The following is a 23,438-nucleotide window of genomic DNA, read 5'->3' as shown; positions in this document are numbered from 1 at the left end:
TTCTCCTTGATCAATTAAGGAATATGCACTATCATGATTCTCTTCAATCTCACATCTTAGAATTGACAACACTGCGAGCGAAGAAACTTCTATAAATATCTTGGTCGACGACATTAGAAATCATACTTTTCTTAGCTTTTTGGGTAAGATCAAGTATCATATTAAATTAATTTTTTATGAGGGAGAGTTTGTTATAGTAGCATACTACTGGGGTTCTTGAGTGTACCCTATGGATCTGACGCACGCTTACCAAGTCCAATTTATAGGTCTTTTGGCAAGATCAAGTGTAGTATTTGTTTTTATCAGTTTAATATATGATATAAAAAATTAAATTATTTTTTTATAAGGAAAAGTCTGTTACAGTAGTTTGCTGCTGGGATTCTCAAGTGTCGCCTTTGCGTTGCACTACTACAGGGATTTGGTGAACCCTTATCAATTCTAATTTATAGACTTAGGGTACTAATTTATGCGTATTCATGTATTATATTACATATATAATGTGGGTACGCGATGGATAAATTAAGATTCAACCCAAAGTTCATTGATTGAGATGTTTCTCTCAAATCAATTGTACATATTTTTTTCACGCATAGTCAAAAGAGCTATTTTTATTTATTATTAAAGCAATGTTTATTTCGCTTATTTTAATTTTTTAAATAATTTTATTTTCAATAATGTTATAATAGTTTTCAGATTGTACATAAAAAAACATATATTTAAAATAAATTTTAACCATGAAAAATATTCATCATAAATCTACAACCAAATTATTGATAGAAAAGAAATCGTAGCTACTCAATAATGAAATTAGTGATAAAAAAATTTATCGTAAAATTAATAACAAAAAAACTTTTGCCACAAAATTCGTGGCTAAAAAACTTATTATCGTAAAATTCATTATAAATTAGCGACAAATTTTTAATTCATACCAAAATTTATGATGAATTCAAAATTGTGGCGAATTCATAATTCATCACAAAATTTATGAATGAAATTTAAAATTCATCGCAAACTTACCTTAAATTTTATAACTAAATTTAGCGATGAATTTTGAATTCATCACAAAATTTGTAATTGAGGGGCAAATTCAAAATTCATACATAATTTAGAAGGAATTTGTGACAAATTCAAAATTTGTCCCTAAATTTCGGGACGGAATTTGAATTCATCCCTAAATTTAGGGACGAATTCAATATCCGTTCCCAAATTTACGAAGAATTTTTAATTCACCCTAAAATTTAAGGATGAATTCAAAATTCATCGCAAATTTTGTGAGTTTGTGACGAATTCAAAATTAGTCCCTAAATTTAGGGATTTATCTAAGTTTTTGACCCTGATAACTATGATTTCGTTACACTATTTTGGTTCATACATGCATGATTTGATGTCTTGTTCATAGGTTAAACTCATATTTACATCATATTTCATGCATTGCATTTAATCTTGGACTTAATTGCAAATTGATTTATTATCATGGTATTTGATGCTAATATTTTGATATATTGTTTGTAAACATCAAATGGATCATAGACCCGATCAGATCATATCAGATGCGCTCAAATCTAGGGCTAAACAAGACGTTCAAGCCTTGGAGCGATTTGGACCGTCCATTGAAGATTGGAGAGATCTCAGCCATCCGTCAAGGATCTGGTCCATCCAAGCCAAGAGGAAATACATCACAACCATTAATCAAGATCCAGAGCTTTTAATCCCAATCTGAGAAGTTTGAACCGTTAGATGAGATCTGAAACATTCTGAACTGTTAGATGAGATTGGGAGAGGTTTAAAAGTTGAGAAGATACAGTGAATTAGGGAGCTCGACATTTTATCCTCGCGATTTTAGTCCTATTCATCATCTTCTTCCTTAGCTATGTCCTATGCTCCCATTCCACTTCCAGATCTGAGAATTGAATTTCTTCATCTTCGGCAAGCTTTCAACGATCCGGCGACCAGCAATTGAGGTGCAGATCGAGATGAGTGGGCGTTCCCCGATCTGCGATTTTTCTTCCGCGATCCACCACAATCACAGATCAGTGGGTGTTCCCCAGATCTGTGGTTTCCAGTTATTCATAGAGGCTCGAAGGGCATTCCCAGAAGCTTCTACATTAGTTCCTCCTCCATCTTCGTTTGCAGCTATTGAATCGATCCGATCAATCGATTGAAGCTCTGCGATTCACGTTAATCCTCTGTTCTTCGGAGGCTGGAGAATTCAAGTGATTCCAAGCTAGTTAGGACATTCTCAGTAGCTTTGGACATTCCATGAATGAGCTGGGAGTTTAGCAGTTCGCTGTTGATTGCTCGAAGGGTGTTCCTAGAAACAATTCAGTGACATGGCAGAGAAGAGAGGTTTAGTTCCGAATTTGGTTGTGGAATGTAATTTATTCTTGTTTTTCTTTTCATTTCTTATACGTTTGCTTAGATCTGATGATCTGATAGTTTAGACTGCCATTTACTTTCTATTTTGAATTTCTTATTTCGGTTTACACAATTTAGTGCTAGTTTCAATGCTTGAATTTAGAAGGACCTTTGACGTAATCACTGAATCTGTTGTTATGATTGAGTTTAATTGATGAATACTTAACTTGAGGTATTGCTTGTTTACCTCTGTTCATTGTTATTGTGAATGAGCTTTTGAATTTAATTGTTGAATTAGATTGTAATTGTGGATTGGAAGATACTTTGATACCTACAAGTTTGTTTGAACTTTTGAGTTTCTTTGTTACTGTGATTGGAAATTGAAGATAGGGAAACTGCATTATTTGATTTAATAATACATTAGAATCCAAACTTAATTGAATAGAAATGTCTAATCAACCTTGTTGATGTAAGAATGAAATTTGAATCAATTCTAGAATTCGCACACATCCATTAGTTATCCTTGGAAAAATACGACTTGGGATTCCTTACTACAACTCTTGTCTATGGTTTTAATGGGTTCTAATCTTTATTAATTTTGAAGTGTCAAGTGACATGCAAAAATGTCAACATCAGACCCCAAACCCTAAAATCCCTAAGGCATGCGACATCTGCTCCTCTCTCTGAACCATGCGACGGTAACTCTTTTCCCCTCCCCTCTTCGGCCTTATGAGGTTCCCCCATCTATGCGCTCCGTGACATTGTCCACTAGAACACCCACGTTGTCCACTATTCCGACACTGACCTTTCATGACGCTACCAATTCCCTCTCCCCCTCCCTCTTTGATGTAGTGAATAACTATCGATTTCATTGATTCATGCACGAACACTGAAATTGACTATTGAATCTGTTGATTCCTATATGAATATCGGAAGTGATCTTCTAAACTTGATGATTCGTGCATAAATACCAAGAAATAGGCATCCAAAATACTAAACAAAGCTTTGGGAAAGAAGAATGGCGTAACCATATTTTTATTAATAAAAAACTATCCTAAACATTAACTAAACAAACTCTTATATAGACTATAAACCTTAAGAGCAAAGAAAGAAAATAAAATAAATCCTAATATAGAGATATCAATTTCTAATCTATAAAAAAGAAAAGACTCGTAATCCTAAAATCTCTAAGTAGACTCAAAAATATAAAAAAATTCAAAAGACAGAAATTATAAAAAATATCTTAAATACCAAACTCGACAATAATAATAATACAATTACTTTTCTGCTTTGCTCTTTTATTTGAATCATTAAAATTACTTTCCCGCTTTGCTCTTCTATCGGCATTATTAAAATTTGCTCGTTTATGCATCACTCTCTCTCCCAGAACGAGACCGCGCCACTAGTGCTCTCCGCCCACCACCGCTCGGAGCCACTGGTGGCCTCACTTAATTGCGGCAGAGGCGGGTACTACTCCCCTCTTCCCAAGCTCTCCCATGAATTATATGACTAATGTGCCTTCATTTTTCTCTTGTATGTTAAATGGGATTCAAATTGACAAGATCTGACCTGTACCTTTGTCTTCCACCATGTTCCATACTTCTAACAAATAGCACCCAGGAGTTAGTGTTAAGCACAAAAGAGCATATTGATACATCACTGCAAAAAAAAAAAACAGTTTTATCGACGGAATTATCCATCGGACTTCCATCGGTATAATAGATTACCGATGGATTACCGACAGAAATACAATTGTCAATAACTGATTTGTCGGAAACGCTATTACCGACGGACATAGGAATTTCTGTCGACGGACCATAATTCCATCGGAGACATTGCCGAAACAGGGATTTTGGCTGGGGGAAAGACTACCGACGGAAGCCCTTTTCCGTCGGTATATTACAGACGGAATATGGTTTCCGTCGATAATTACCGACGGAAACACCTATTTCCGTCGGTAATATATCGAGATACCGACGGAAATTAGTGTTTCCGTTGGTAGTTTTTTTAGATATTTACCGACGGATGCTTATTTCCGTCGGTAAATTAAAAAAAAAATCACAGATTATGTCTGTTTTGACAATTTTCATATATACAAATTCCAAATATACAAACTATCACAGATATAATCCATTACAATCAATCCACACATAAATTAAAGCATCACATTTACACAACCCACAGTTAAACAATCATAACATTCTAACACTTCATTCATACATCTTCATACAAACATATAATCCACACTTACATCATATATATATATATATATATAACAATCACATATACACAATCACTTTTACACAATCGACACTTAAACAATCACAATATCATAACAATTCATTCATATTATTAGAAACAACTATAATCATCTAAAACAAACTAAACTAAACAATTCTGCATAATACAAATAGTCATATATAAATCTAAGTTACAGAATACATACCATAGTGCAAAGTACGCAAAATAATACAAGAATGAAAGATAATGCTAGAAATCCTATCAAAAGACAAATATCAAATGATCATGTTGATATATAAATAAACATTTTTGCATATATGTATATCGAATTTTATTTATAATAAAATGATACCTGAACAAAAAATGAGCATATGATCATATGAAGAGCTAGTATGCAAATAAAACCGAATGTGACTCCTGAAACATATATTAATAAAACATTTAGAAATTAAATGAACATATTATACCAAATATAAAAATGGAATAAATATATTACCACAGTCTATCTATGATAAATAAAAAACTAATAAAGTGTAATTGAACATACCTCAAAAAATGCTAATCATCACCGGCTGATGGATCTTGAGTCTCCTGTGACTCAAACCATGTGATCCCTGGGTGAAATTAGCCACGATCTGGCGCATCTAGGCCATGAGATCATCATTACTCTTGTCACGTTCGGCTCTCCTCCTCTCCTCATCAGCTCTCCACTGATCCATATCGGTCATCCTCTGATCCATTGATTTCAATTGAGTGCGCAGTTCTTGATTTTCACATCTTAAAGATTGCATCTCACTAGATGAAGAGGAACTAGCATGGCCGGCCGGATTTCTCAGACAATCAAATGCAACTTTTGCTTGAGAGCCCAAGCGGTAGAGAGTAGAGTTTTTTGTCCTTCCACCGACAACATCATAATAAATCTCATTTAGAGCGTCGGTGGATAGAGACTATGAATCTCCCCCCTCTACTGATGGTTGAAATGCCTGAGCCACCCTTTCTGTCATTTGTTGCTGTAAACAAAAATATAATATCCAATTTAATCAGTATTATTGATTACTAATTAAGATAGAAATGAACAAATATAATAAAGTTAATAATCTTACATGGAGAGTCTGAGATCGAGAATCAACAAATGATCCAGCCTTCTTCTTATGGGTCTTGAGAAAGACCTCCATACATGTGGGATGTCGGGCAAGCTCGCGTTCCTATATACAAAAAATTTTTGGATAAAATTATACAAGTTTGCTAATAAATACATAATTTGTTACAATGTATAACTTTAAATTTTACTCACTAGATCCATGGTATGCTCTACAATAGATCTGGATCCTGACGTATGCCGAGCGGTTCCGGTGCTCGGGCCACCTGGTTCTGTATTTCTATTTGCTTTTGCCTTTTTAGCATTTGTCTGCCATCTTTCTGCAGCCCAGGTGGACGTCCATGCACTCCATATCGCCTCAGAAACATACGCAGGTCTAACGCCCTTCTTTCTCATGTAATGCATATGGTCTCTATATAGTTTGGCATAGTATGTATTCCATATAGATTTAAATTCTTCTTCATGCTCGTCCTCCCATGTATACATTTTCTGCAATTATAAGTTAAGCATTTAAGTTAAGTGATAACTATATTAACTATAATACCAAATATATTAAATTTACTTACCACAAATTCATTATAGTAAAATAGCTTCATCTCCTGGTCTACATGCCTCCATGTAGTACCAGACGTGCTAACTCATTCTTTGAATTTTCCCGTGATATATGTGGCAACTCGGTGGCCATCTAGAGTGAACCTGCACAAAATAATATTAAGTTAAGAGAAATCAATTATATATTAACTTGAATTAATATAAGAAAAAATATGTATGAGTCCTCGACAACTTTAAGGACCTTGTAGCCAAGTGGTGCTACAGGCTGCTACTCTGCCATAATTGTTGGAGTGTATACTGAAAGCCTAAGCTTTGTAAACATTCATTATGAATAAAGAATCACATTTGGTCAAATTATCTACATTTGTTTGTAGTTGTTCATTTAATTTATATTGTAGATAATATAGTATGTGGTGTCACATGCAGAAGATGATGTTATCAGTACCTTATAAATTATAAACAGTAGCTCACGATCAAAATGGAAAGGAACAAACCATTAGAAGGTCGTAGTGTAATTAGGTATCAGTTTATCTTGACTGTATAATTACACTAGTACACTCAGAGTGTATTGAGTAGGACCATTTGAGGTCGTTTCTTTTATACTGACTTTATAAAGAAATAAAGACCTCGGTTATTATGGAAGTGTGTGCTCTTAATCCTAATATAATAACAAGCACATATATTTGATATTTATTTCTTTAATTTATCAATGGGTGAGATTTAGTTCGATGAATCAATAAGCCCAATAAGTTGGGAAATGGTATCACTTATAGTGTGTGTTGTTGATTATAGAAGGAAACTGTGTCCTAGAGATACTAGGTTGATAATGTCCCCAAGAGGAGCTCATAAGGATTGTCATGTTAAACCCTGCAAGTGGACTTAGTCCGACATGACAATAAGGTTGAGTGGTACTACTCTTGGACTTAGATATTAATTAAATGAGTTGTCAGTAACTCACTTAATTAGTGGACATTCGATATCTTAAATACAGGGAAACTAACACACTCATAATAAGAAGGAGCCCAAAAATGTAATTTGGGATTGGTGCGGTAGTTCAATAATAGTTCTTTAGTGGAATGAATTATTATTGATAAAATTAAGTTGTGTGTTCGGGGCGAACACGGGATGCTTAATTTTATCGGGAGACCAAAACTAATTCCTCCTCTCGGTCCCTATCGTAGCCTCTTATATATAGAGTACTATACCCACCTTCTATACCTGTTAGAATCGATGTACTCGGCTAGAGAGGGGGGGTGTGAATAGCCAACCCCAAATTGCTCGTTTCTTCCTACGATTAGAGTTAGCGCAGCGGAAATAACTAAATAGAAACGCAAAAAGGAAAGATCAAATCTCAAACTCGAACTCGACGATGTAACAAGGTTCGGAGATGAAACTCCTACTCCTCGGCGTGTCCGTAAGGTGGACGAATCCTATCAATCCGTCGGTGGATGAGTCCCCGGAAAACCGGCTAATAAGAACTCCTTCTGGGTGGAGAAACCTCACCACAAACTCTTGCAACAGCAAGATCAGAGTACAAATACAAGAAGCACAGCAAGATACAAATATAAAGATGAACGTAACAATTCTTGCTTGCCTTCTCGTCGTCGACTGAAATCTGTAGATGAAGCACCAACTTCACAGAATCACAGCAGCAGCTGAAACCAGTCGAAGAAGTCGAGGAAGCTCACGCGAAGCTTCGGAAGCGAGCTTAACAAAGCTCTAGAACAGCAGAAGCAATAACTTGCAGAAGCAAGAAGAAGATCAAGAAGAAGCAGAAGCTTCGGAGAAGAAGAAGAAGTTTCGCTGTAGAAGCCCTTGATCTCCTTTTATAACCTGCACTGCAAAGAAGATAGCGAAGAAGACGGAGATAGTCGTTGTCACTCATAACGGCTATATCTGGACCGATCAGGCTCCACCCTGATCGGTCCGAGGCCTCCCTGATCGGTCTTGGGGACCGATCAGGCTAAGCCTGGACCGATCAGGCTAAGTCTTGATCGGTCCAGGAAGACCCTGATCGGTCCTGGGGACCGATCAGAGCTTCCTCTGATCGGTCCAGGGACCGATCAGCATGCATGCCTCCCGAACTTCTTGCCTTCTGATCGTTGTTTCCTGATCGGTCTGTAGACCGATCAGATAACACTCAGTAAGCTACTGTTTGGTTACTGATCGGTCACCAGACCGATCCAGATACCCAATGTATCACTGGAGCGATCCACTGATCGATCCAGAGCTTGGTTTTTGCCCAAACCAAGTCCCAAGCCTTCCAAACCAACATCCGGTCAACCTTGACCTGTTGGTACATCATGCTTAGCATCCGGTCACTCCCTTGACCTGCTAAGACTCCCCACCAAGTGTCCGGTCAATCCCTTTGACCCACTTGGACTTTTCTCTCCGTGCCAAGTATCCGGTCACTCCCTTGACCTACTTGACCTTCTCAACACCAGATGTCCGATCACCCTTGATCCATCTGGATTTTCCCTTGCCCGGCTTCACTCTCCAGGACTTTCACCTAGCTTCACTCACTAGGATTTTCACCTGGCTTCACTCACCAGGATTTCCAATCTGCCCGGCTTCACTCACCAGGACTTTCCAACTGCCTGGCTTCACTCACCAGGACTTTCCCACTGCCTGGCTTCACTCACCAGGACTTTCCCACTGCCTGGCTTCACTCACCAGGACTTTCACCTAGCTTCACTCACTAGGGTTTTCACAACTGCCTGGCTTCACTCACCAAGACTTTCCCACTGCCTGACTTCACTCACCAGGACTTTCACCTAGCTTCACTCACTAGGGTTTTCACAACTGCCTGGCTTCACTCACCAGGACTTTCCCACTGCCTGGCTTCACTCGCCAGGACTTATCCATCTGCCTGACTTCACTCACCAGGACTTTCCATATCCGGTCCAGAGAACGAGCTACCGAGCCCTCTCTGACCATAGTTCGGGGAACGAGCTACCGAGCCCTTTCCGACTTCCATCCGGTCCAGAGAACAAGCTCCCGAGCCCTCTCTGACCACAGTCCGGAGAACGAGCTACCGAGCCCTCTCCGACTTCCCATGTGCCAAGCTTCCGTACTTGGACTTCTCCGTGCCAAGTCTCCATACTTGGACTTTTCCCGTGCCAAGCTCCCTGCTTGGACTTTTCACCATGCCAAACTCCCTGCTTGGACTTTTCCCATGCCAAGCTCCCTGCTTGGACTTTTCCCGTGCCAAGCTCCCTGCTTGGACTTTTCCGAGTCAGGTCAACTCACCTCGGGTCAACCAGGTCAACCTTGACCACAGGTTGCACCCACAATCTCCCAAGCTTGTATCCTTGTAAAACATCAAGATACAACTTTTCTGTTCACGTCAAACATAACTCGTCAAACATCAAAACACAACTCGAGTCTGGTCAACCAGGTCAACCTTGACCTAAGGTTGCACCAACAATACCCACCAATAGAGGGCCGGCCAAGCTAGCTTGGGAACCAAGCTAGGGCCGGCCTAGGTATAAATTGGGGTGGCTGGCCCTAGCTTGAACCCAAGCTAGTGGGGGCCGGCCAAATTAAATTAAAAAGAAATTTTAATTTTAATTTTTATTATGTGGAAGAAATAATTTATTAAAGAGAATTAAATTAAAATATCTCTCTTGTAAAAGATCTAAAGAAAGATATTAGATCTCTTTCCTTATTTGTAGATTGGTGAGATATTTTATTTTCTCTTTAAAATTATCCACATGTTGATAAAATTAAAATTATAGAAATTTCTTTTTATAACCATGAAGAGATTTTTAAAGAGAAATTTTAATTTTTAAAATTTTTGGAAACAAATTAGGAAGCTTTAATTGTTGATTAAAACTTGTCTAATTTATCTCTTTTGATGTGGTCGGCCATTAGAGATTAATTGGGGAAATTTTATTTTATTTTTCTCAAATAAATCATGTCAAGGGAATTAAGGAAATTTTATTGTAATTAAATTTCCTAATTTGCCTAGGCCAAGGAATATAAAAGAAGGGGTGAGGGTGCCTTCATAAGAGATAACCTCTATTATTTCTCTCCCTCTTTTATTCCTTGGAGTGGCCGGCCATCCTTTTCCTCTCTCCCTCTTTGTGGTGGCCGAAACTCTCAAAGGCTTGGAGCTCTTGTGGCGGCCGGATACTAGTTGGAGAAGAAGAAGAAGAAGAAGGAGAGAAAGCTAGCATCTCTTGGAGCTTGGTTGGTATTTTGTTCTTCATCCTTGGTAAAGCTTTTTGTGGCCGAACCTAGCTAGGAGGAAAAGAAGGTGGTTGGTGGTTTCTCATCTTGGAAGATCGTTGCCCACACAACGTCCGAGGTTAGAAGAGGAATACAGTAGAAGATCAAAAGGTCTTTCTAGAAGGTATAACTAGTAGTTTTTCCTTTTCCGCATCATACTAGTTATTTATGGAAATAATACCAAATACAAGAGGCTTACGATTCTAGTATTTCAAATATGTTTTTCGAAGTTGTGTTCTTTTGTTTTATTTTTTCCTTGTGATTTGATTGTTCTTTTCGGTTAACCTAAAGTTATTTTAGGAAATTAAATATTAGCTTTCTATAAAAGGTTTTGTCTAGTCGGTGGTGGTTGCTCCCATATCCAAGAAGGCCATGTGCCTCGCCACGTCAGTACTGGGAACCAATTATGGAAATTAATATTTAATGGAATTAATAACCTAAGGTGATTTGGGTCAAACGTGTTAAGTTCCGCAGGAGACCCAAGTCAAAACCTAAAAGAACGAATAGATTAAGTTTTGGATCAAACGTGTTAAGTTTCGCAGGCGATCCAAAATTTAATTTAAAAGAACACATGGTAGCTAGGAAAAGGTTCAGACCTTTGTACAAAATTTTTGTACAGTGGAACCTCTAGGTTTTCCGAGTAGCAACCAACAATTGGTATCAGAGCTAGGGTTTTGCCTCTGTGTATTTAGGTATTAGGTTAATAATGCACATGTCATACACAATTTAGGCAGGTTAATAGTAGGATGTGCTAACTTTGTGGATGCAGGATCCAACTATTATGGCTTTTAGTTATTATGTGTGTGATTGGACCCTTGGACATGTCAAGGGCATTTATATGTGTGTGCATGATTGTATTAAAATACAGCAGGAGCTGTATTTAGTTTTATTAGGATTTTATTTTTGATCTAGATACATGTACATTCCTTTTATAGAATATAGGATCAAAATGTAAAATTCTATTTATGTCGCGGATCGAATCTTGCAACGCGTGGAACCTTCTAAGGACCAGAGGCGCAGCGGAACTAGGAGGAAGATGGATGTGACAGCTAGACCCGGTGGCGGTGGCCAAATATGGCAGCAGCTTGGGATGACAACACACGGAGGACAACTATAAAAGCCATAATAGTTGAAAATTAGATTTTCTATTTATTGCTTTTATATTATGCTATGTGTGCATGTTAGTATACATGACTAGTAGGCTAGCATAGTTAAAATTCCTCGTTTATAAATAACTAAGTGGGAGAGGGATTTTTAAATAAATCCCATGGTCTCCATTACTGGTTTGTAAGTGATGCAAACAAGCTTGCGCGTTGGCTCTGAGTGCCTTCCTCCATAACGGATGAGCTTGTTTGTGGATCACTAGAACAGACTTTCATTTTTGGATGACTATAGGATGTTAATTAAGAGCGTGTGATCTTCCCCAACGGAAGGGGCATAATCTTATTAATGGACTTAGTATCAAGTAATGGTATACACTTAGACACATCTAATAGTATCCTCCCCATCGGAGTCACTGCTATTATTTGTGTGACCAAAAGACACCAACTATTAATTTTATTTGTCAAAAAGTTAGGTTGACAAGATAATAAAATTAATGGGTTAAAACCCTTCTTTTACAAATGTTGAATTTGTATACGCCCACACTAACGTGGCATACAAAATTCACGGTGTTTTGAGGTGTTGGTTAATTTAAAATAGTATTGTTTGAGGAATCAATATTATTCTAAATTTAGAGTTCTGACCAAAAGTTATTTGTGATTCTTAGGATGACTTTCAACCCACTGTCCATCATACTTCAACAGAATAGACTTACTGGACCTAATTACATAGATTGGAAAAGGAACCTGGACATTGTCCTTACTGCTGAAAGCTATAAATTTGTACTGACTGAGCCTTGTCCTGAAGCACCTACTGGTGAATCTACCCAAGAGGAGATTGAATATCATAGGAAATGGGTAAAAGTAGATGAGATGGCGCGGTGTTATATTTTGGCTTCAATGTCAAATGTATTGCAACATCAGCATCAAGATTTACCAACAGCCTATGATATTATGAACAATCTCAAGGAACTCTTTGGTCATCAGGATAAGGCTTCTAGACAAGAAGCCATGAGAAAGATAATGACAGCCACCATGCAAGAGGGTACTCCTGTGAGGGATCATATCCTAAAGATGATGGCTTATCTGAACGAGATATAGATCCTTGGAGGAGAAATTGATGGGGAAACCCAGATCGATATGATCCTCCAAACACTACCTAGAAGTTTTAAGCAATTCCGCCTGAATTACAATATGAATAAAAGGGTATATTCATTGGCGGAACTACTGACAGAACTTTAAGCAGCAGAAGGATTGTTTCGTCACAACTCTCATATTCACTATATTGAAAATGGTTCTACTTCTAAGCCAAAAGGAAAGAAGAAGAAGAAACAAGTTGGTTCAGCAAAGAAAGTGAACAAGTCTCAGAGTACGGGATTTAAAGCTGGAGTGAAGAAGCCAAAGGGCAAGTGCTTCATCTGCAAGCAGGCAGGACATTGGAAGGCGGACTGTCCTCGTAGGAACCAAAACAAAGGTATATCTCATACTCTAGTTGTTGAAACATGTTAGCGGTGTTATCTACCAGCACCTGGTGTGTAGATACGGGAGCCACTGATCATGTCTGCAATTCCTTGCAGGGGTTCCAGGAAACCCGACGACTATCTGAAGGAGAGATTACCGTCTACATGGGCAATGCTACTAAGGTGGCAGCTGTTGCAGTGGGAGACGTCTACTTATCTTTTAGTAGAAATAGAAATTTGGTTTTAAGAAATTGTCTTTATGTACCCAGTTTTAGAAAGAATTTAATTTCAGTTTCTAAACTGTTTTTAGATGGATATTCAGTTTCTTTCAGTAACGATGTAGTTATTAAGAGAAATAAAGTGATTATCTGTTCTGGTACATTAGTTGGCAATTTGTATACTTTAAATCCAATTTCTTCCACAAAGCAAAACATGGAAATTTATAACTCATCTTCTAACTCTAATAAGAGAAAAGAACCTTCGGAAATAAACCAAGCATATCTTTGGCATCTAAGGCTTGGTCATATTAACTTAAGTAGGATTCAGAGGCTTATAGCCGATGGACTTTTGAGTTCATTAGAGTTGGAAAATTTTCCAACTTGTGAATCTTGCTTGGAAGGTAAAATGACTAAGAGGTCGTTCAAGGCCAAGGGGTATAAAGCCAAAGAAGTGTTAGAATTGGTTCATTCTGATTTGTGTGGTCCTATGTCTGTCCAGGCAAGAGGTGGTTTTGAATATTTTGTTTCTTTTATAGATGATTATTCAAGATATGGATATATTTACCTAATGCGTCGCAAGTCCGAGTGCTTTGATAAGTTCAAAGAATACAAGGCTGATGTGGAGAAACGATTAGGTAAAAATATCAAGACACTGCGATCTGATCGTGGTGGCGAATACCTCTTAGGAGAGTTTAGGAATTACTTATTAGAGGCCGGGATTCAATCTCAATTGTCTGCACCTGGAACACCCCAACAGAATGGTGTAGTAGAACGAAGGAATAGGACTCTTATGGAGATGGTTAGATCGATGAAAAGTTATTCAGAATTACCAAATTCGTTTTGGGGATATGCTCTGGAAACAGCAGTGTATGTTCTGAACTTAGTACCTTCTAAATCAGTTTCTTCTACTCCCATAGAATTGTGGAATGGGCGAAAACCCAGTCTAAGACATATTCGGATTTGGGGTAGTCCAGCACATGTGCTGAAACCAGATGCTGATAAGTTAGAATCCTGTACAGAAGTTCGCGTGTTTGTAGAATATCCCAAAGGAACGAAAGGTGGTTTATTTTATAGTCCTAAAGACCAGAAGGTCATTGTTAGCACCAATGCCCAGTTTTTAGAAGAACACTATATAATAGATCACAAGCCCAGTAGTAAAGTTGTTTTAGAAGAACTAAGAGAGGACACGTCTACTTTAGTACCATCAGTACAAGATGAAGTACCACAAGAGACTGCAACACGTGTCACACATGATACACAACCACAGGCAGTGCCTCGTCGTAGTGGGAGGGTTGTAAGGCAGCCTGAGAGATTCATGTTTTTGGGAGAGTCTTCGGACTTGATCCCGGGTAAACATGAACCTGATCCCTGGACATATGACGAGGCACTCCAAGATAAAGATGCAGTATCTTGGCAAAAGGTGATGAATTCAGAAATAGAGTCTATGTACTCTAATAAGGTCTGGGAGCTTGTAGAATCACCTGATGGTGTAAAAGTCATTGGATGTAAGTGGATCTACAAAAGGAAAATAGGGACAGACGGGAAGGTAGAAACCTTTAAAGCTAGGCTTGTTGCGAAAGGGTATACTCAGAAAGAGGGAATCGATTATGAGGAAACCTTTTCACCGGTAGCCATGCTTAAGTCTATCCGGATACTCTTATCCATTGCTGCTCATATGGACTAAGAGATTTGGCAAATGGATGTCAAGACAGCTTTCCTTAATGGAAGTCTTGAAGAAAACATCCATATGAAGCAACCAGAAGGGTTCATTGAAAAAGGCAAAGAGCATCTAGTGTGCAAGCTAAATCGATTTATTTATGGACTGAAGCAAGCTTCAAGATCTTGGAACATCCGGTTTAATTAAGTAATCCAGTCATATGGATTTATTCAAAGTCCGGATGAGTCTTGTGTATATAAGAAGTGTAACGGAAACGTGGTGGTATTTCTTGTACTATACGTAGATGATATTTTGTTAATTGGCAACAATGTCAAAGTATTATCAGACGTAAGGGTATGGTTGTCCAAACAATTTGATATGAAGGACTAAGGAGAATGTGCATACATTCTTGGGATCAAAGTTATAAGGGATTGCAAGAAAAGAATGTTGTGTCTGTCCCAAGCTTCATATATAGATACAATCCTTGCTCGTTTTAGCATGCAGGATTCCAAGAAAGGTTTCTTACCTTTTAGGCATGGAATAGCTCTATCTAAAGAGATGTCTCCAAAGACATCAAAGGAGATAGAAGACATGAAAGCGGTTCCTTATGCTTCGGCTGTAGGAAGCCTTATGTATGCAATGCTATGTACGAGACCTAATATCTGTTTTGCCGTGGGCATGGTCAGTAGATATCAGAGTAACCCTGGATAAGGACATTGGACTGCGGTAAAGCATATATTAAAGTACCTGAGAAGGACTAGAGATTATATGCTAGTTTACCAAGCAGACGATTTGCTCCCTGTGGGTTACACGGATTCAGATTTCCAATCAGATAGGGACAATAGTAAGTCTACATCAGGCTATGTGTTTACTTTAGGAGGTGGAGCCATTTCATGGAGGAGTGTTAAGCAGAAATGCGTATCGGACTCAACCATGGAAGCTGAGTATGTAGCAGCCTCTGAGGCAGCTAAAGAAGCAGTATGGCTCAGGAACTTTCTAATGGACTTAGATGTGATTCCTGGTTTTGCCCAAAATCATCACAATTTATTGTGATAATAGCGGTGCAGTTGCAAACTCGAAGGAACCACGAGCTCATAAGGCAAGTAGACATATAGAGCGCAAGTACCACCTGATACGAGATATCGTGAAGCGAGGAGAAGTTGTCATCGCCAAGATTGCATCAGCAGATAACCTGGAAGATCCTTTAACTAAGGCCATTTCGGCAAAAGCTTTCGATCGGCATGTGGAGGGAATGGGAATCAGATGTATGGTAGAAGATATGACAGCTTAGTCATTAGTATAAGTGGGAGATTGTTGGAGTGTATACTGAAAGCCTAAGCTTTATAAACATTCATTATGAATAAAGAATCACATTTGGTCAAATTATCTACATTTGTTTGTAGTTGTTCATTTAATTTATATTGTAGATAACATAGTATGTGATGTCACATGCAGAAGATGATGTTATCAGTACCTTATAAATTATAAACAGTAGCTCACGATCCAAATGGAAAGGAACAAACCATTAGAAGGTCGTAGTGTAATTAGGTATCAGTTTATCTTGACTGTATAATTACACTAGTACACTCAGAGTGTATTGAGTAGGACCATTTGAGGTCGTTTCTTTTATACTGACTTTATAAAGAAATAAAGACCTCGGTTATTATGGAAGTGTGTGCTCTTAATCCTAATATAATAACAAGCACATATATTTGATATTTATTTCTTTAATTTATCAATGGGTGAGATTTAGTTCGATGAATCAATAAGCCCGATAAGTTGGGAAATGGTATCACTTATAGTGTGTGTTGTTGATTATAGAAGGAAACTGTGTCCTAGAGATACTAGGTTGATAATGTCCCCAAGAGGAGCTCATAAGGATTGTCATGTTAAATCCTGCAGGTGGACTTAGTCCGACATGACAATAAGGTTGAGTGGTACTACTCTTGGACTTAGATATTAATTAAATGAGTTGTCAGTAACTCACTTAATTAGTGGACATTCGATATCTTAAACACAGGGAGACTAACACACTCATAATAAGAAGGAGCCCAAAAATGTAATTTGGGATTGGTGCGGTAGTTCAATAATAGTTCTCTAGTGGAATGAATTATTATTGATAAAATTAAGTTGTGTGTTTGGGGCGAACACGGGATGCTTAATTTTATCGGGAGACCAAAACCAATTCCTCCTCTCGGTCCCTATCGTAGCCTCTTATATATAGAGTATTATACCCACCTTCTATACCCACCAATATAGGGTCGGCCAAGCTAGCTTGGGAACCAAGCTAGGTCCAGCCTAGGTATAAATTGGGGTGGCCGGCCCTAACTTGAACCCAAGCTAGTGGGGGGCGGCCAAATTAAATTAAAAAGAAATTTTAATTTTAATTTTTATTATGTGGAAGAAATAATTTATTAAAGAGAATTAAATTAAAATACCTCTCTTGTAGAAGATCTAAAGAAAGATATTAGATCTCTTTCCTTATTTGTAAATTGGTGAGATATTTTATTTTCTCTTTAAAATTATCCACATGTTGATAAAATTAAAATTATAGAAATTTCTTTTTATCAACCATGAAGAGATTTTTAAAGAGAAATTTTAATTTTTAAAATTTTCGGAAACAAATTAGGAAGTTTAAATTGTTGATTAAAACTTGTCTAATTTATCTCTTTTGATGTGGCCGACCATTAGAGATTAATTGGGGAAATTTTATTTTATTTTTCTCAAATAAATCATGTCAAGGGAATTAAGGAAATTTTATTGTAATTAAATTTCCTAATTTGCCTAGACCAAGGAATATAAAAGAAGGGGTGAGAGTGCCTTCATAAGAGATAACCTCTATTATTTCTCTCCCTCTTTTATTCCTTGGAGTGGCCGGCCATCCTCTTCCTCTCTCCCTCTTTGTGGTGGCTGAAACTCTCAAAGGCTTGGAGCTCTTGTGGCGGCCGGATACTACTTGGAGAAGAAGAAGAAGAAGAAGGAGAGAAAGCTAGCATCTCTTGGAGCTTGGTTGGTGTTTTGTTCTTCATCCTTGGTAAAGCTTTTTGTGGCCGAACCTAGCTAGGAGGAGAAGAAGGTGGTTGGTGGTTTCTCATCTTGGAAGATCGTTGCCCACACTGTTGGAACCCCAAGGTTGTTTTGGTGTGATCAACAAGTTAAGTTAGATCCTGTGTGTGTTTAACCTTGTGTCTAAGTATGCAGGAGCTTAGGAGCACAGGTACTCGAGCGGAAGACGCAGCTAGCGAGAAGGACGGCACGCTGTGTGTCCGAGGGACGAGGCGCTGCGGAAGAGTACACCGGCGGACGAGAAGGAAGCGCGCGGTGGTTCCAAGGGACGAAAGCCGGAGCGGAAGATTGCTGGGGAGCAAGAGACGCAGCTAGCGAGAAGGTCGACGACCGAGGGACGAAGACTGCGGATGAGTACGCTGGCGGACGAGAAGGAAACATGCGGCAATTCCGAGGGACGAGAAGCCGGAGGGAAGCACGCTCGAGAAGACCGGAAGTTGGGTTCGAGTGAGCCCTATTCCGGATGGTAGAGATCACCCAAGCGAGCGGATCCGGAGGAGAAGAACCGGACCGAGGCGGGACTGAAACGGACTAGAGGTCCCGGACGTAAAAGTCAACCAGAGTTGACTTTTTGCTTCGGGGCGCCCGGAACTGTCTGTGGCGCCCGGAACTGTCTGGGGCGCCCGGAGCAGCCTGGGGCGCCCGGAACAGTCCGGGGCGCCCGGAACGTGAAGTTTAACCAGAACGCATCTTTCGCGTTCTGGACGTTGGGGGATAAAGTTTTATCCCCCCTAGGGCGCCCGGAACCCTTCCAGAGATTTACATTCCAAACACTTGTGCGATTCTGTTCTAGTTTAGCTTCTGTCTTTTGTGCTTTCACTGCTGTAAGAGGCTTCTCCGCCTGAAGGAGATATTTTAGTGCACGTTCATTCCTTGGATTAACAACCTCCTTGGTTGTAACCAAGTCAAGTTATGAGCCTCTTCTTTCTGCTTTTTATTTACTGCTAATTTACTTTATACAAGTGTTCTGTTGAAAGTTCGAGAAGGGTCTTTGTTGTTTTTTTACAGGCTATTCAACCCCTTTCTAAGTGGTATCAGAGCCGAGATGCTTCAGGAGGACTAACCGCTGAACGAAGCAACGAGATGGCCGGATCTAACATCCACCCACCAAAATTCGAGGGGGACTTTGCAAGCTGTAAGAAGCACATGGAGGTATTTTTCGGTACTGATTTTGATTTATTACTAATAATGGAACTCGGTTTTGAAGCTCCCGAGGGCAAAGCAAAAAATCAATGGACAAAGAAAGAGCAGGCCGAGTACGTGGCAAACAAGAAAGCAGAATTCCATCTGCTAACCGTACTTCCGCCACAAGAAGTCAACCGTGTCGGCACCTACAATTCGGCAAAGGAGCTTTGGGAGAAGTTCCTTGAATTACACGAAGGAACATCCGAAGCCAAGCTTGCGAGACCGGACTTACTTCGCAACCAGCTCACCAACCTCCGTCTTGAAGAAGGTGAAACAATTGCACATCTACACTCGAGGATACAGGAGCTCATCACCGGACTTTCGAATCTCGGAGAAGAGGTAAGTAACCGAGATTCGCTCATGTACGCTTTAAATTCCTTCCCTAGAAATTCAAAATGGGCATCATTAGTAGATGCCTTTTACATTTCGAAGGACTTAGAAAAAATTTCATTAGAAGAATTTTCTTCAACATTTGAAGTGCATGAGTCAAGATGTGTAGGAATGAGGGAGCCAAAGAACAACGTCGTCCTCAAAGCTTCGAGAGACGAACCTGAATCGGAATCTTCTCTCGACGACGAGGAAATGGTAATGATGGTAAGATGATTTAAGAAGTTATACAATTCTAGAAAAACTAACCATCCACAGGGTAGAAAGAAAAGAACGATTCGCTGCTACCATTGCGACGAAGAAGGGCATGTCAAGGACAACTGCCCCAAGCTGAAGAACAAAGACAAGGAAAAGGGTAAGAAGCCTATCCAAAAACGAAAGGCCCTGAAGGCGACCTGGGACGATACGTCGTCCGAATCGGAAGTCGAAGCATTCTCCGGACTTGCACTGATGGCGAGTCATCAAGACGATTACTGCGATTCAAGCTCTTCCGAAATGAGCATCGAGAGCATCGATGAAGGGGGAGACACGTCGGAAGAAAGCAGCAGTTCAGGGGGAGAAACGGACAATGAGATCGACAAGGTAAGTCAGGTACGATCTCTTCTTCCCGATAAAATGTTTAAGTTCGTTAAACTTTTAACAAAAGATTGCTGTAAATTAGAAAGTGAAAATAAAAAATTAAAAGTAATTCTAGCTAAGTCTTGTCCCTTAGAAAAATTAGATAAATTAAAAATAGCAAATGAAAAATTGAAACTTGAAAATGATGATTTGAAAATTCAAGTAGATAACTTGAAAAACTATGCATGCTCATCTAAAACGAATTTTAGAAGATTTAATAATTTAAATTGGTACTTTAAATATCACCCGGGACAAATTAAGAACATTTCAAGAAAATATGTCCCTAAACGCTTTTTAATTAATCCAGTAGGTTGGAACCTATATTGGATTCCTAAATCATGCTTAAATTAATTTTAAAATTAAAATTAGCGTTTTAAGTGAGAAAATTAAACAAATAATTTCTTTATGAGGCTTTGTCTAAGGAAGTGGTTGTTGCTCCAATAACCAAGAAGGCCTAGTGCCTCGCCACGACCTGGAAGCCAAAATATTGAAATAAATGTTTAATTAACTTACTAATTAAGCATTAATACAAGAATTAATTAGTGCTTGAAAAAGGTTATTCAAAACATTCTATTTCAAATTTACTTACTCAGAATTTTTTTTAAAATATTCTCAAAAATCATTTTTTTTGTTAAGAATCTTTTTAAGAAATCTCAGCTTAAATTACTCAGAAAAACTTTCTAAATTTCTTAAAAACTTAGAATTTTTTTTGAAATATTTTTTTAAGTCTATAGCCCTTAGATTATTTTTATTGGAACCCCATTTTTTTGTGATCAAAGGGGGAGAAGGGAAAGTATAAGTCTAGGGGGAGGTAGGTAGATAGATTTAATTTTTTAATTTTTCTATCTTTTTGTACTTAAATTACAAATTAAGTTAATTTACTTAATTTTATTTAATGTCTATTTTTACCCTAGCTTAACTTGGGTTGATCACACCAAAAAGGGGGAGATTGTTGGAACCCCAAGGTTGTTTTGGTGTGATCAACAAGTTAAGTTAGATCCTGTGTGTATTTAACCTTGTGTCTAAGTATGCAGGAGCTTAGGAGCACAGGTACTAGAGCGGAAGACGCAGCTAGCGAGAAGGACGGCACGCTGTGCGTCCGAGGAACGAGGCGCTGCGGAAGAGTACACCGGCGGACGAGAAGGAAGCGCGCGGTGGTTCCGAGGGACGAAAGCCGGAGCGGAAGATTGCTCGGGGAGCAAGAGACGCAGCTAGCGAGAAGGTCGACGACCGAGGGACGAAGATTGCGGATGAGTACGCTGGCGGACGAGAAGGAAACATGCAGCAATTCCGAGGGACGAGAAGCCGGAGGGAAGCACGCTCGAGAAGACCGGAAGTTGGGTTCGGGTGAGCCCTATTCCGGATGGCAGAGATCACCCAAGCGAGCGGATCCGGAGGAGAAGAACCGGACCGAGGCGGGACTGAAACGGACCAGAGGTCCCGGACACAAAAGTCAACCAGAGTTGACTTTTTGCTCCGGGGCGCCCGGAACTGTCCGGGGCGCCCGGAGCAGCCCGGGGCGCCCGGAGCAGCCCGGGGCGCCCGGAACAGTCCGGGGCGCCCGGAACGTGAAGTTTGACCAGAACGCATCTTTCGCGTTCTGGACGTTGGGGGATAAAGTTTTATCCCCCCTAGGGCGCCCGGAACCCTTCCAGGCGCCCCGACCAAGGCTATAAATATAGCCTTGGTCCAGAAGCTTTAAATCATCTCAGAGATTTACATTCCAAACACTTGTGCGATTCTGTTCTAGTTTAGCTTCTGTCTTTTGTGCTTTCACTGCTGTAAGAGGCTTCTCCGCCTGAAGGAGATATTTTAGTGCACGTTCATTCCTTGGATTAACAACCTCCTTGGTTGTAACCAAGTCAAGTTGTGAACCTCTTCTTTCTGCTTTTTATTTACTGCTAATTTACTTTATGCAAGTGTTCTGTTGAAAGTTCGAGAAGGGTCTTTGTTGTTTTTTTACATGCTATTCAACCCCCCTTCTAGCCGGCCCAACGGTCCTACACACACAACGTCCGAGGTTAGAAGAGGAATACAGTAGAAGATCAAGAGGTCTTTCTAGAAGGTATAACTAGTAGTTTTTCCTTTTCCGCATCATACTAGTTATTTATGGAAATAATACCAAATACAAGAGGCTTACGATTCTAGTATTTCGAATATGTTTTTCGAAGTTGTGTTCTTTTGTTTTATTTTTTCCTTGTGATTTGATTGTTCTTTTCGGTTAACCTAAAGCTATTTTAGGAAATTAAATATTAGCTTTCTATAAAAGGTTTTGTCTAGTCGGTGGTGGTTGCTCCCATATCCAAGAAGGTCATGTGCCTCGCCACGTCAGTACTGGGAACCAATTATGGAAATTAATATTTAATGGAATTAATAACTTAAGGTGATTTGGGTTGAACGTGTTAAGTTCCGCAGGAGACCCAAGTCAAAACCTAAAAGAACGAATAGATTAAGTTTTGGATCAAACGTGTTAAGTTTCGCAGGCGATCCAAAATTTAATTTAAAAGAACACATGGTAGCTAGGAAAAGGTTCAGACCTTTGTACAAAATTTTTGTACAGTGGAACCTCTAGGTTTTCCGAGTTGCAACCAATAATAATGATATCTGTAAAACAATATTGCAACACATAATAATAAGGTGATGAAAACATGATAATAAAATTAAAAATTAATACGAAAGCATAACTTACTTGATGATTACTAATTTTAATACTTAATCATCGTTACCATCTGACTAATCAACTTTGTACAGTTTCTATGTCCTCTTCGCTAGATGAACTTAGTTCAACTTCATACTCACTGTTGGACATCTCTCGATCATCAATCTCTTCGTAAGTGAGATTAACATCTACAAGTAATTGAGAAGTACATTGGAGTTGTAAATCAACTAAATGTCTCTCCACTTCATCATTCTGAAATGCATCATGATTTTGAGGAGTGACTGTGTTCGGCATCTCTATGGTTGAGTGAGACTTGATTCGACAAACAGACAACCATTCACTAGATATTCTTCTCTTCATAGGGTATTAAAGATAGAAAGCCTGACCCGCTTATATCCCAAAAATGAAAGGCTCAAATTTGTTGAATCTTTTGTTTGCATCAACCTCAACTAAATTATAATTTGGATGAATTCTAGTACCTATTCTTGGGGTCGGATCATACCATGAACACTTGAACAACACACACCTCTTTATTGGTAATGCAGGATATTCAATCTCTATGATCTCCTCAAGTCTACCATAGTAATCAAACTCAGTATTGTTGTTGTCCA

At 39.0% G+C, this 23,438-nt stretch overlaps 1 pseudogene; it reads left to right on the top strand.

Moving 5' to 3' along the window:
* Window positions 1-255: 255 nt before the first annotated feature.
* LOC121973957 lies at window positions 256-432 on the top strand (annotated as a pseudogene).
* The last annotated feature ends 23,006 nt before the right edge of the window (window positions 433-23,438 follow it).

Source organism: Zingiber officinale, chromosome 4A, assembly GCF_018446385.1.
Source record: "Zingiber officinale cultivar Zhangliang chromosome 4A, Zo_v1.1, whole genome shotgun sequence".
Classification (NCBI taxonomy): Eukaryota; Viridiplantae; Streptophyta; class Magnoliopsida; order Zingiberales; family Zingiberaceae; genus Zingiber; species Zingiber officinale.
This window is presented reverse-complemented; position numbering and strand designations above follow the sequence as displayed.